Source organism: Nomascus leucogenys, chromosome 6, assembly GCF_006542625.1.
Source record: "Nomascus leucogenys isolate Asia chromosome 6, Asia_NLE_v1, whole genome shotgun sequence".
Classification (NCBI taxonomy): Eukaryota; Metazoa; Chordata; class Mammalia; order Primates; family Hylobatidae; genus Nomascus; species Nomascus leucogenys.
In genome coordinates this window covers 99,385,103-99,396,981 of record NC_044386.1, presented here as the reverse complement: position 1 = coordinate 99,396,981, position 11,879 = coordinate 99,385,103, and the positions used below count along the sequence as shown (strand labels likewise).

Here is an 11,879-nt window from a genome sequence, read left to right as displayed (position 1 = left end):
GGAGGCTGAGGCAGGAGAATCACTTGAACCCTGGAGTCAGAGGTTGCAGTGAGCCGAGATTGGGCCACTGCACTCCAGCCTGGCGACAGAGCAAGACTTCATCTCAAAAAAAAAAAAAAAAAAAAAAGGGATTTGGTGTGTGAAAGAAAGTGAGGCGTGAGGAGTAGAGACTATCCTAAGTTTTTGGTCTGAGCATCTAGAAGAAAAGAGCTGCCATTTACTGGAATGGTGAAGACTACAGGACAAGCAGACTTGAGGGGTGTGTGTGTGTGTGTGTGGGTATGAGTTGAAAGTTGTCATCAGGCGCGGTGGCTCACGCCTGTAATCCCAGCACTTTGGGAGGTTGAGGCGGGCGGATCACGAAGTCAGGAGATTGAGACCATCCTGGCTAACATGGTGAAACCCCGTCTCTACTAAAAATACAAAAATTAGCTGGGCGTGGTGGTGCGTGCCTGTAATCCCAGCTAGTCGGGAGGCTGAGGCAGGAGAATCGCTTGAACCTGGGAGTTGGAGGTTGCAGTAAGCCGAGATCGCGCCACTGCACTCCAGCCTGGCAACAGAGTGAGACTCTGTCTCAAAAAAAAAAGACACACAAAAAAACCACGAAAGTTGTCTTGTACTTACACAGCCTATTAAACATCCAAAGACCTAGATTGGTGCCTGCCACATAGTAGATGCTCAATATTTATTGAGTGAAAAACGTAAGATATTGAGTAAGGCAACTGAATTAAAAAATCCAAGTATATCTATCTACTATTAACTTCTCTATATATTTAAGTATATTTACTCTTATGTTTTGCAACCATGAGGACTCATCAGAATCCTTTACTTTTTGGTCCTGGAAGAGATATTGGAGATCCTCCAACTCACATATTCTAAATTAAGGACCAGAGATTAAGAGACCAGTGATCAGGGTCAAGCACATTTATGCTACAGCTAGAACCTGACATCAGGCTTTCTGATTCTTAATTCATCGTTCCACACTACAACAAGCTCTCCTTGTCCCAAACATTAGTGCTAACTTCATATGTCCAGTGAACTATTCTTTGCAAGGAGTATATTGGAAGGGTTCTCCTTACAGACACTGACTAGTTGGAATCTATTTCACAAAGCATTAAATGCAAGTGAAAACTTCTATATGTGAAGTAGTCTTTTTTTTTTTTTTTTTGAGATGGAGTCTCACTCCGTCCCCAGGCTGGAGTGCGGTGGCACAATCTTGGCTCACTACAACCTCTGTCTCCTGGGTTCAAGAGATTCTCCTGCCTCAGTCTCCCGAGTAGCTGGGACTACAGGTGCGCGCCACCACGCCTGGCTAATTTTTGTGTTTTTAGTAGAGACGGGGTTTCACCATGTTGGCTAGGATGGTTTCTATCTACTGACCTCGTGATCCGCCCACTTCGGCCTCCCAAAGTGCTGGGATTACAGACAGGTGTGAGCCACTGCGCCTGGCCAGTAGTCATGATTTTCAACCCTCCGGCAACATGTTCAGACTGGTCAGAAACAGCATGATATTTAGATGTGCATTATACGATCATATACATTACTTGACAATTATGTTGGCAAACAAATACATTCTTTGACTAGGTCTGTATAGCTAGGAAAATACTCGACTTGCAGTTAGCCAGCAAACTTTTAACACAATACGTTTTTTTGCTATGAATAAACATCTACCCGGTCTTTGGCCTGTAAGAACTTACATTCTACTTAACTTTCAACAAACCAAGTATTGAGTGTCCACTGTGTCAGTGTACTAGACATGGTAAACAAAAATGGTGTCTTTAAATCAAGTAAACAGACAAAAACAAACAAAATAATTATTAGAAAGTAATGCAATTTTTTAAAAAGTGCCAACACCTATTGAAAACTATGGATCGGGTAATGCTAGAACACAAAGAATAATTAATTTTTGTGGAATTTTCAGGAAGAGGTTTCCTGAATGAATGAGCGAGCACGGGTTTTAAGAAAAGGAATCAGCTATGGCAGGCAGGATATTCTAGGCACGGAAACTAAGGCACTAGAAAAGCTAAAGGGTAGAAGCAAATCAGTCGCGGCATGAGTCCACACCCAGGCGTAATACAACTGGATCACTGTTATTAAGAGTGGAGGAGGCAACCGAAGAAAAGCTGCAAACACAAGCCAACGCAGTGCACAATTGACATCTGAAGCCCAGTGAATGTGATCAAAACAAAGCACTTAAGTTTTGTTTGGATTTGCTGCCACTAGTACACATCATAAAGGCAGATTTTCACACTCATACAATTTTCTGCATTCTTCAGAATCTGTCAGCGTGTTCAAGTACTTTTAATATACAACTTAAAGTCAAGACACACTTTGGAAAACTTTTTCCGAAGAAAATGATCCAAAGAGCAGAATGTGAGTCAGTAAGAGGAGAAAGGCAAGCAGCGGTTTTCGATTCCCTGCTCTGCGCCAGGGTGCTGTAAACAATTTAAGTTAGGAAAACTGTTTTAACCGATGAGATAATGCCTTTCAAAGTCATTAGGACGACCGGGCGCGCGGTGGCTGACGCCTGTAATCCAGCACTTTTGAGTGGCTGAGGTGGGCGGATCACCCTGAGGTCAGGAGTTGGAGACCAGCCTGGCCAAAATGGCGAAACCCCGTCTCCACTAAAATACAAAAATTAGTGGGGCGTGGTGGCGCCCGCCTGTAATCCCAGTTACTCGGGAGGCTGAGGCAGGAGAATCGCTTTAAACCGGGAGGCGGAGGTTGCAGTGAGCCAAGATCGCGCCATTGTACTCCAGCTTGGGCGACAAAAAAAAAAAAAAAAATAATAAAATAAAAAAGGGCTTAGCATAGTATATGGCCAGTAGGAAATTATGATCATTATTTTGACCTTAGACCTCTCTTGTCTGAAATTCGGGTTTCTTACTTTCAGGGGAAGAAAAGAACACAGGCGGTCTCTGAGGCTCTCGCCAGCGGAGACAATCTCCCATTAAAAGTAGGCATCAGTTAAATATTTGCTGAACAAAGTAAACTGTCTCTCCCCAGACCCCGCTGAGCGCCCACTCGAGATCCGGCCCGGAGCCGGGCGGGAATGGCCCGTGGGTCCCACAAGCCGTGTAAGGGGGTGGAGAACACCCCACACGCCCGAGGACCGTCTTCACCATCTCAGCCCGGCTAGCAGCATGCCTTCTGCTCGCCTCCCGGCCTGCAGGGGCTTTCCATCGCAGGTCCGGCCGCGTTCCACTTCCGCCTGCAGTCCAGACACGCCCCTTCTGGCCCAATCCCCGCCCCTCACACACCCGGCCCCGCCCTGTCGGGAGCTTGGTGGTCCTCTCTGCGAGAGGTCCTCTTAGCGCCCGCCGGGGCCACGCCCACCCCCGACACTCTGTCACCTACAGGGCCGACCCTCGGGGGGGCGGAGGGACGGAGGGAAGATGGCGGCAGAGGCCGGATATTGGCGCTGCCTCCTCGAATCCCGGACCCGCGCCGAGGAGGCGGTTCAGCTGGGGCCAGCAGCGCTTCGGAACCCGCGCTAGGGGGACCCTGGCGACGGGGCCTGGCCCTGCTATATGCGGGCGCCTCGGCTGGAGTGAGCGGCGTGGACGCCTCTTTCCTCCGGCTGTTTCCTTGTTGCTGCGAGAGCTAGAGGGCGGCGGGCGGCGGAGGCAGTGGGGCCGGGATGGAGGACGTTAATTCCAACGTGAACGCGGACCAGGAGGTGCGGAAGCTGCAGGAGCCGGTGAAGGAGCTGGGGAAGCAGCACTAACAGCTGAGGAGCCGCTCGCGCTGTGCTGGGCGGTTCGCCGGCGCCTCCACTGCCTCCTACGGCGTGGGGTCCCCTCGGGGCTTCTTCCCCTTGGGCCTCAGCGCAAAGTTGGGCGGCGGGGCCGGATGGACTCGAGGCGGGCGAATAACGAGGAGTTGCGGGACGCCACCTCCTTGCTGGCGGCGGGGGAGGGCGGCTTGCTGGACGACCTGGAGCGTGTCAGGCTAGGAGGAGGGGGAGGAGAGCTGGTGAGCGCGGGGCGCCGGGCGGGGCTGGGCGGGGACTCCCCGGGGGCGGAGGACATCCCCGAGGGTCCCTCTGGTCGGGTACCTGGCTTTGTGTAGCCAGCCAAGTCCGCTCTCGGCGGGTACTCCTGGTCTTGCTCTGGCAGAGGTGAGGTCAGTTGGAGTTGGGGGTTCAAGGTTTGCGAGTCCGGGGCTTGTAGCTCCTTTTCTGGATTGTGGACCCTCTGGGTGCTGGGCCCTATTGGGGTCGGTGGGTTGGTTGGATCCAGAAGGGCTGTTCGCCGTGGGGAGGAGTCGGAGGTGGGAAACTGCTTTATAGGCGGGGATTCTGCTTTGTATAAGAGACCGGCTTTCGGATGCTGGTCTGGGCATTTTGGATGTTGGGGAGGGGTTTGGCTTGATGAAGTATCGCCAAGTTCGGGGGGTGCAGACCAAAGTCGCCTACGTCTATGCAGCGGTTGGTGTTTGGGATCAATTTCTAGCGGGGATGGGGAGACCATGTGGATCAGCACTCCTCTTTGGGTAGTGGGGTAAAGCTTGCTCTGTGTGAAGAGGTCAGAGGATGGTGCTGTTTTGTGTGAAGAATCAAGGGTGGAACAAGAGCCCCGGCTCTGATTTTTTAAAACAAGAATTGAGTCTGGCATTTTGCAGAGCTCTGAATTGACAGTTATCACATCTATCCTTCATTTCCACGTCCTCCTAGGGGCAGAGAAAGAGTCCTATTTTAATATCTAAACCAAAGCTGTATTGTCATAAGCCACTTCTTGATGAAATTGTGACCCACATCTTAATATCACTTTCATAAATAGGACATAGGAAGCTTTTCCCCTAGTTTTATTATAAAGATGTCTGTGGGAAATTCTCTTAATTCATCCTTTTTAAAATTTTACCTTTTAGCTAAAATGTCTCTGCTCTGTTGAAATTCAAACTTCTAAATTAGTGAAATGGAAATCATTCATAGTCTGTAGTATTGCAGGGCTGGAACTGTGCAGTGTTCTGAGGTAGTTAAGAGCTTTGCTGGATTCAGGCCCTGGGTTTGCCACTTACTAGCTGTATGACCTTGAGCAAGTTATTCTGAGCTTCACTTTCTTCCTCTATGATGGAGAAAATAATAATAGCACTTACCTCTATAAAGGTATGAAGATTTAGTAAGATAATCCATGTATGCATTTAGCACTGGATGTGGCATATAGTAAACTCTCCAAAACTAGCTGCTATTTATTATTATTATTATTATTATTATTATTTTGAGATGGAGTCTCTTGCTGTGTCGCCCAGACTGGATTGTAGTGGCGAGATCTCGGCTCACTGCAAGTGCTGCCTCCTGAGTTCACACCATTCTCCTGCCTCAACCTCGAGAGTAGCTGGGAACAGGTGCCCACCACCACGCCCAGCTAATTTTTTGTTTTCGTATTTTTAGAAGAGACGGGGTTTCACCGTATTAGCCAGGACGGCCTCGATCTGACCTCGTGATCCTCCCGCCTCGGCCTTCCTCCCAAAGTGCTGGTATTACAGGTGTGAGCCACCACGCCTGGCCTATTATTACTCTTAAGCCTAGTTATTTAAATCAAACATTTAGTAAGCTCTTACATGATGTTATAGGAGACTCTAAAGATTTTCAAGTGTTGATCCCTGTTCATAAGGCAGTTATAGTCTTGTTGAGAACTGTTTTGTGCAGATAAATAAACTAGAAAGTGTATGGTGAATTGCTGAAAGAGAGATAGAACAAAAGTACTGTCAGTGCGCAGTAACTGGGAAGAAAACAGTAATCCAAAGTAGACGGGCCAAACTTTGAGGAGGAGGCTTTGGAGTCTGGAAGTGAGGAAAGAGTGGGAAGGGCATTTTATGCTCTGACAGCTACAAGAGCAGAGTCAGAGATATTTGTAACTCCCAGTTAGGAAGATTTGAATAACAGAAGTACTCTTGAGTATATGGTGACAAACCTTTATTTTTTATTTACTTTTTTTTTTTTTTGAGACGGAGTCTCGCTCTGTTGCCCTGGCTGGAGTGCAGTGGCATGATCTCAGCTCACTGCAACCTCCACCTCCCGGGTTCAAGCAATTCTTCTGCCCCAGCCTCCCAAGTAGCTGGGACTACAGGTGCCCACCCCCATGCCCGGCTAATTTTTGTATTTTTAGTAGAGATGGGGTTTCACCATACTGGCCAGGCTGGTCTCGAACTCCAGACCTCGTGATCTGCCTGCCTTGGCCTCCCAAAGTGCTGCATGAGCCACTGCACCCAGCTGACAAACCTTTATTACCAGGTGATATCAAATATTATTAGAGCTGACTGTGGTAGTGACAGTTTTTCATATAAATGTGAAATTGCATCCTCCCAAAGGAATCCGGATTATGTATGCACTTTAAAAGAACCCAGAATCATCTAAATATTGTCACATGACTCTTGCAAGTGATGATAATAGTGATGCTCATAATAATGAGGATTAGCTGCACTCATCAGCCTGTAGAAAGTAAAGTTTCCTTTTCGAAATTTCCTTTCTTGTTAAAGAATAAATCATAAGTGTTAGAAATAATAGTTTGTTTTAAAGACTAACTTCCTTCAAGCCTCCTCTCCTCTGTGCTAATAACTGTTAAGCCCTATCCTATGTAGCTGTTAGATTTAAGAGAATAAGTATATTCTATGTCCTTGTACTTTAACGAAAATATTTGTGCTGGACATGCTCACAGGCATGTTCCAGCTCGCAGCCTATGCCCCTTCCTTATTTGGAAATGTTATTACTTTTCTAAGTCCTTTCGCAAGCAACTTCCTCTTTTCCTTTGTTCTCTATTGCCTTTCCCTGTATAGGAAAGTTTTAAGTTATTAGCCAGTTGGGTTTAATTTAAATTGTGAGGTCCAGCTCCAGCCAATGGAGACAGGACACAAGCTGCATAAGGGATAAAAACTGCTTCCCTCCTTTGTTCGGGTGTGCTGTCACCATTGTTTCATCTGTGAGGAGCACCCTTTCTGCAGAAAGTAAAATTGCCTTGCTGAAAAAACTTTTTGTCTAAATGCTGGTTTTTCCTTGCAGAACCTAGGAGCAAGCATTCTGTTTGTAAATAAACATTTTACTTATAACAATGGCGGTGGCCTATACAGGGAGCCATTCTCCTCTGGGGGCAGGGGTGTGGGTCTCTGGTCCTCTTTCATGAGGAAGGCACCCACTGCCTTGTTGCTGCAGCCTCAGGGTAAGGAATCGAGACCCACCAGGTGTGATGAATAAATCGGACTCTCACCAACGTGGAAAGAAACCAGCTGGTGACCTGGAGTAAAAGATCCTCACATACCACGTGGACCAGGCAACTCTGCACAGACCAAGGAAGGAAATGCCAGGGGAGCCAGTAAAATACTTTCTTGGTGGTCAGGACTAAGGAAAAAGAAGCCATAGGGTGGTGAAGCATTCTTTGGTTGGGACATACCAAGGTAAAGCATTCCTTAGGACTAAGGAAAGAAAAGCTGCAGGGCAGGGGTTGTGAAGTATTCCTTAGTCCAGGTGTTTTGGAGGTTAAAAAGAGGTGAAAAATCCCCATTGGGGGAGATTGAACCTCACAGAAACTTCTGGTCATAGAAAAAATGTTCAAAACTTCCCTTTCTCCTCTTCTTGGGGGAAGAAAGAGGCAAGGGAAAGACCAGCAGAGAGGAAAGAGAAACTAGGAAAGGAAGTCAAAGCAAGAGCAGCGAGCATGGCTCCACATTGTTGCGGATTGCTGGCACCTGGCAGAGCGGCGGTGGCTGGGACACTCTCCTCCCGGCTGCGCAGCCAGAGCCACCCAGGCTGCCGGCCCCTGAGCCCCGCACCTTCCGCGCCGCTCGGGTGTGTCCCGCCACCCTCGGAGGCCGGCTGGCCATGGATGCCTGCAAGTTGGAGCCGAGTGGGAGACTGAGCGCACCGGGGCCAGGAGCCCGCGCCACGCAGCCAGGCAGCCAGGCGTGCCAGAGGGTGGGTGCCTCTCCCCAGCCCGGCTCTGTGTGGAAGAAGAGGGCAGGGACCAGTGCCGGGAGAAGAGCAAAGGAGGCGAAGGGGCATGACTCATGCAACTTGGGGCAGGCATCTATTTGCCTAGCCTCTAGGCCAGCGGTGGCCCGGACTGTGGCCACGTGGATCCCACCCAGCCCAGAAGACTAAGTGTAAGAGAAAGGAAACGGGATGACAGAAAAAGAGAGAGCCCAAATGAGAGAGAGAGGGAGAGAATAAGTGAAAGACTGAAAGAGACAGATCAAAGAAAGATACAGAAGGTAAGACTGGGGAGAGAAATAGTGTAAAAGGTAGTCAAAAAGTTGAGGCATGTCAAAGATTGTGAAAGTTGAAAAAAATGTTGTAAAAGGGAATTTATGCAAGAAATATTGTATAATTTAAAAGTATTCAGGCATCCTAAATGTAAAACTATTAAAGAAACAGTTGATGTGCAAAGTATATAAAGAAAGTAAAATATACTTTTAGTAAAAGAATTATAAGGAGGCATAAGAATACAGATTTTTACCTACATTAAAAGGTTAAAAAATAGGTGCTAAAAAAATTCAAAAGGAAAATGAATATTGCTAAACCAAAAAGAAATATTATCCAAAAACCTTATTAAAAAAAAAATCTTGTTTCAACTGCGTAAAGGAACCCAGGCTGGGGCCCTCAAAGCTCAGGCTTAATGCCAACGAGCTTCCACCTCCAGCAGCTCCTATAGAGGCTACAGTGCCAGCCAGCTGGAGGACCTAACCACAGACAGACACTTCGTATGCGGGGGAGGGGGCTGGGCGACCATTAGATGGTGTGATCTCAGCTCACTGCAAGCTCTGCCTCCTGGGTTCATGCCATTCTCCTGCCTCAGCCTCCCGAGTAGCTGGGACTACAGGTGCCCACCACCACGCCTGGCTAATTTTTTATATTTTTAGTAGAGATGGAGTTTCACCATGTTGGCCAGGATGGTCTTGATCTCTTGACCTGGTGATTCACCCGCGTTGGCCTCCCAGAGTGCTGGGATTACAGGCGTGAGCCTCTGCACCCGGCCCCAAGTTCTTACTTTCTTAAAAAATAGAATTTAGCCAAGCAAGGCCCCATAGTTGGTAACAGTCTATTACAGTCACTATTGTGTGCCCATGTTTTATATGCCAAGTGTTGTGTAAGTAGCGGTCTCCAACCTTTTTGGCACCAGGGACAGGTTTCATGGAAGACAATTTTTCCACGGACTGGGGGTGGCAGATGGGGGTTGATTTCGGGTTGATTCAAATGCATTATATTTATTGTGCACTTTTTTTCTGTTATTACAGTGTAATATATAATGAAGTAATTATACAACTCAGCACAATGTAGAATCAGTGAGGGCCCTGAACTTGTTTTCCTGCAACTAGATGGTCCCTTCTGGGGTTGATGGGAGATTGTAACAGATCATCAGGCATTAGAGTCCCATAAGGAGTGCCCAAACTAGATCCCTTGTGTGCACAGTTCACAGTAGGGCTCATGCTGCTATGAGAATCTAATGCCACCACTGACCTGAAGAGGTGGAACTCAGACGGTAATGCAAGCAATGGGGACTGGCTGTAAATACAGATGAAACTTTGCTCACTTGCCCAGCCACTCACCCTGACTGGTACTGGTCCATGGGCAGGCGGTTGGGGACACTTGGTGTAAGGCATTTTATGTTTTTTGTTTGTTTGTTTTTTGTTTTTTGAGACAGTCTTGCTCTGTCGCCCAGACTGGAGTGCAGTGGTGTGATCTCAGCTCACTGCAACCTCCACCTCCCAAGTTCAAGCGATTCTCCTGCCTCAGCCTCCTGAGTAGCTGGGATTACAGGCACACGCCGCCACGCCTGGCTAATTTTTAGTATTTTAGTAGAGATGGGGTTTCACTGTGTTGCCCAGGCTGGTCCCGAACTCCTGAGCTCAGTCAACCCACCGGCCTTGGCCTCCCAAAGTGCTAGGATTACAGGTGTGTGAGCCACTGCACCTGGCCACATATATATTTTTTTTAATTGAGATAGAGACTCGCTGTGTTACCCAGGCTGGAGTGCAGTAGTGGAATCCACAGCTCACTGCATCTTTGACCTCCCAGGCTTGAGTGATTGTGTTACCTCAGCCTCTTGAGTAGCTAGGACCACAGGTGTGTTGCATCACGCCTGGCTAATTTATTTTTTATGTTTTGTAGAGACAAGGTCTCACTATGTTGCCCAGGCTAGTCTTGAACTCCTGGGCTCAAGTGATTCACCTGCTTCAACCTCCCAAAGTGTTGGGATTATAGGCGTGAGCCATTATGCCCAGCTCCTTTACACATGTTAAATCATTTAAAGTGTACAATTTTGTCATACTATTTATTGTAAAATATACATAACAAAATTTACCATGTTAATCATTTTTAAGTGTGCAGTTCAGTGGCATTAAGTACATTCACATTGTTGTGCAGTCATCACCACCACCCATCTCTAGAACTTTCATCTTCCTCGATTGAAACTGTGTACCCATTAAAGAACAATTGCCTGTTCCCATGGCCCCCAGCCCCTGGCAACTACCATTCTACTTTCTGTGTCTATGATTTTGACCAGTCTAGGTACCTCATATAAATAGAATCATACAATATTTGTTTTTGTGTGTCTGGCTTATTTAGCATTATGTCTTCACAGTACATCCATATGGTAGAATGTGTCATGTTATCCCCATTTTACAGTAAAAGAAGCTAAACCCAAAGTCACATAGCTAATAAAGTGAAATTGAGATTCACACCAAACCTAAAAGTCATGTCTAATGAAGAACGTTTGACCTTGTTTTATTTAGCCTATTTAGCTTGGGAAGAGAACTTTTTGAATATTTGAAAGACTATAATAAGGATTATTACTTATATAACTCCTCATCATTACACTAATAGGTATAAATTGGAAGCAGGCTAATTTTGATTTAGTAGAAGGAAGGATTTTCTAATAGAGCTGTTTTTGGATGATATGGACTACTGGAAAAAATTGTTGGAAATAACCTTCAGAAGACTGCCAAATGTTCCTGTGGCAGGGAGTGTTACAAAGAAATAGAAAAGTTGAGTTATCCGAATTCTAAGTGTTCTTTTAATTCTGTTGTGGTCTGTGTGGGAGCATAAGATAGCTTCAAGACAAAGTGCTAAGCTTAAGTGTGGGAGAGATCTTTAGCAATGGAAGCATCATGGATTTTTTATTTTTAAGTCTATGGCACATTTCTTTGAATATCCTCAGTAATGGCCAGTTGTTTTCCTCTTGAGGGTACGTTTGAATTTTGAAAACCATTAGAAGTCCTTATCATGCCTGGTGAATAAAAATGGATTAGCAAGATACTTAGAAGTCCTCAGCAGTCCAGTGCCAATTTGCCTTTTTCCTAGATTTACTTGCTTTTCCCAGAACCTTTATGAACATTTATGTCCTTTGGCATTTGACGTTCATCCCTTTTTTTTCTCTTCCTCTTACCAAAATTTTCCTTATTCTTCAAGCACGATGCAGATTTTGTTTCCTTTGTGAAGTTCTGAATTTTTAACTTGGTTTACTTCCTCTTTAATGTTAACCTATTGAGAGGTGAAGCCAGCTGGACTTCCTGTGTTGAGTGGGGACTTGGAGAACTTTTCTATCTAGCTAGAGGATTGTAAACACACCAATCAGTGCTCTGTGTCTAGCTAAAGGATTGTAAATGCACCAATCACCATTCTGTAAAATGGACCAATCTGCACTCTGTAAAATGGACCAATCAGCAGGATGTGGGTGGGGACAAATAAGGGAATAAAAGCTGGCCACCCCAGCCAGCAGAGGCAATCTGCTTGGGTCTCCTTTTACAGCTGTGGAAGGCTTGTACTTTTGCTCTTCACAGTAGTCTTGCTGCCGCTAACTCTTTGGGTCTGTGCCAACTTTTAAGAGCTGTAACATTCACCACAAAGGTCCGTGGCTTCATTGTTGAAGTCAGCGAGACCAAGAACC

The 11,879-nt window shown here is 46.4% G+C and overlaps 1 pseudogene; it reads right to left on the bottom strand.

Moving 5' to 3' along the window:
• Positions 1-3,353: 3,353 nt before the first annotated feature.
• LOC105739878 lies at positions 3,354-4,472 on the bottom strand (annotated as a pseudogene).
• Positions 4,473-11,879: the final 7,407 nt, after the last annotated feature.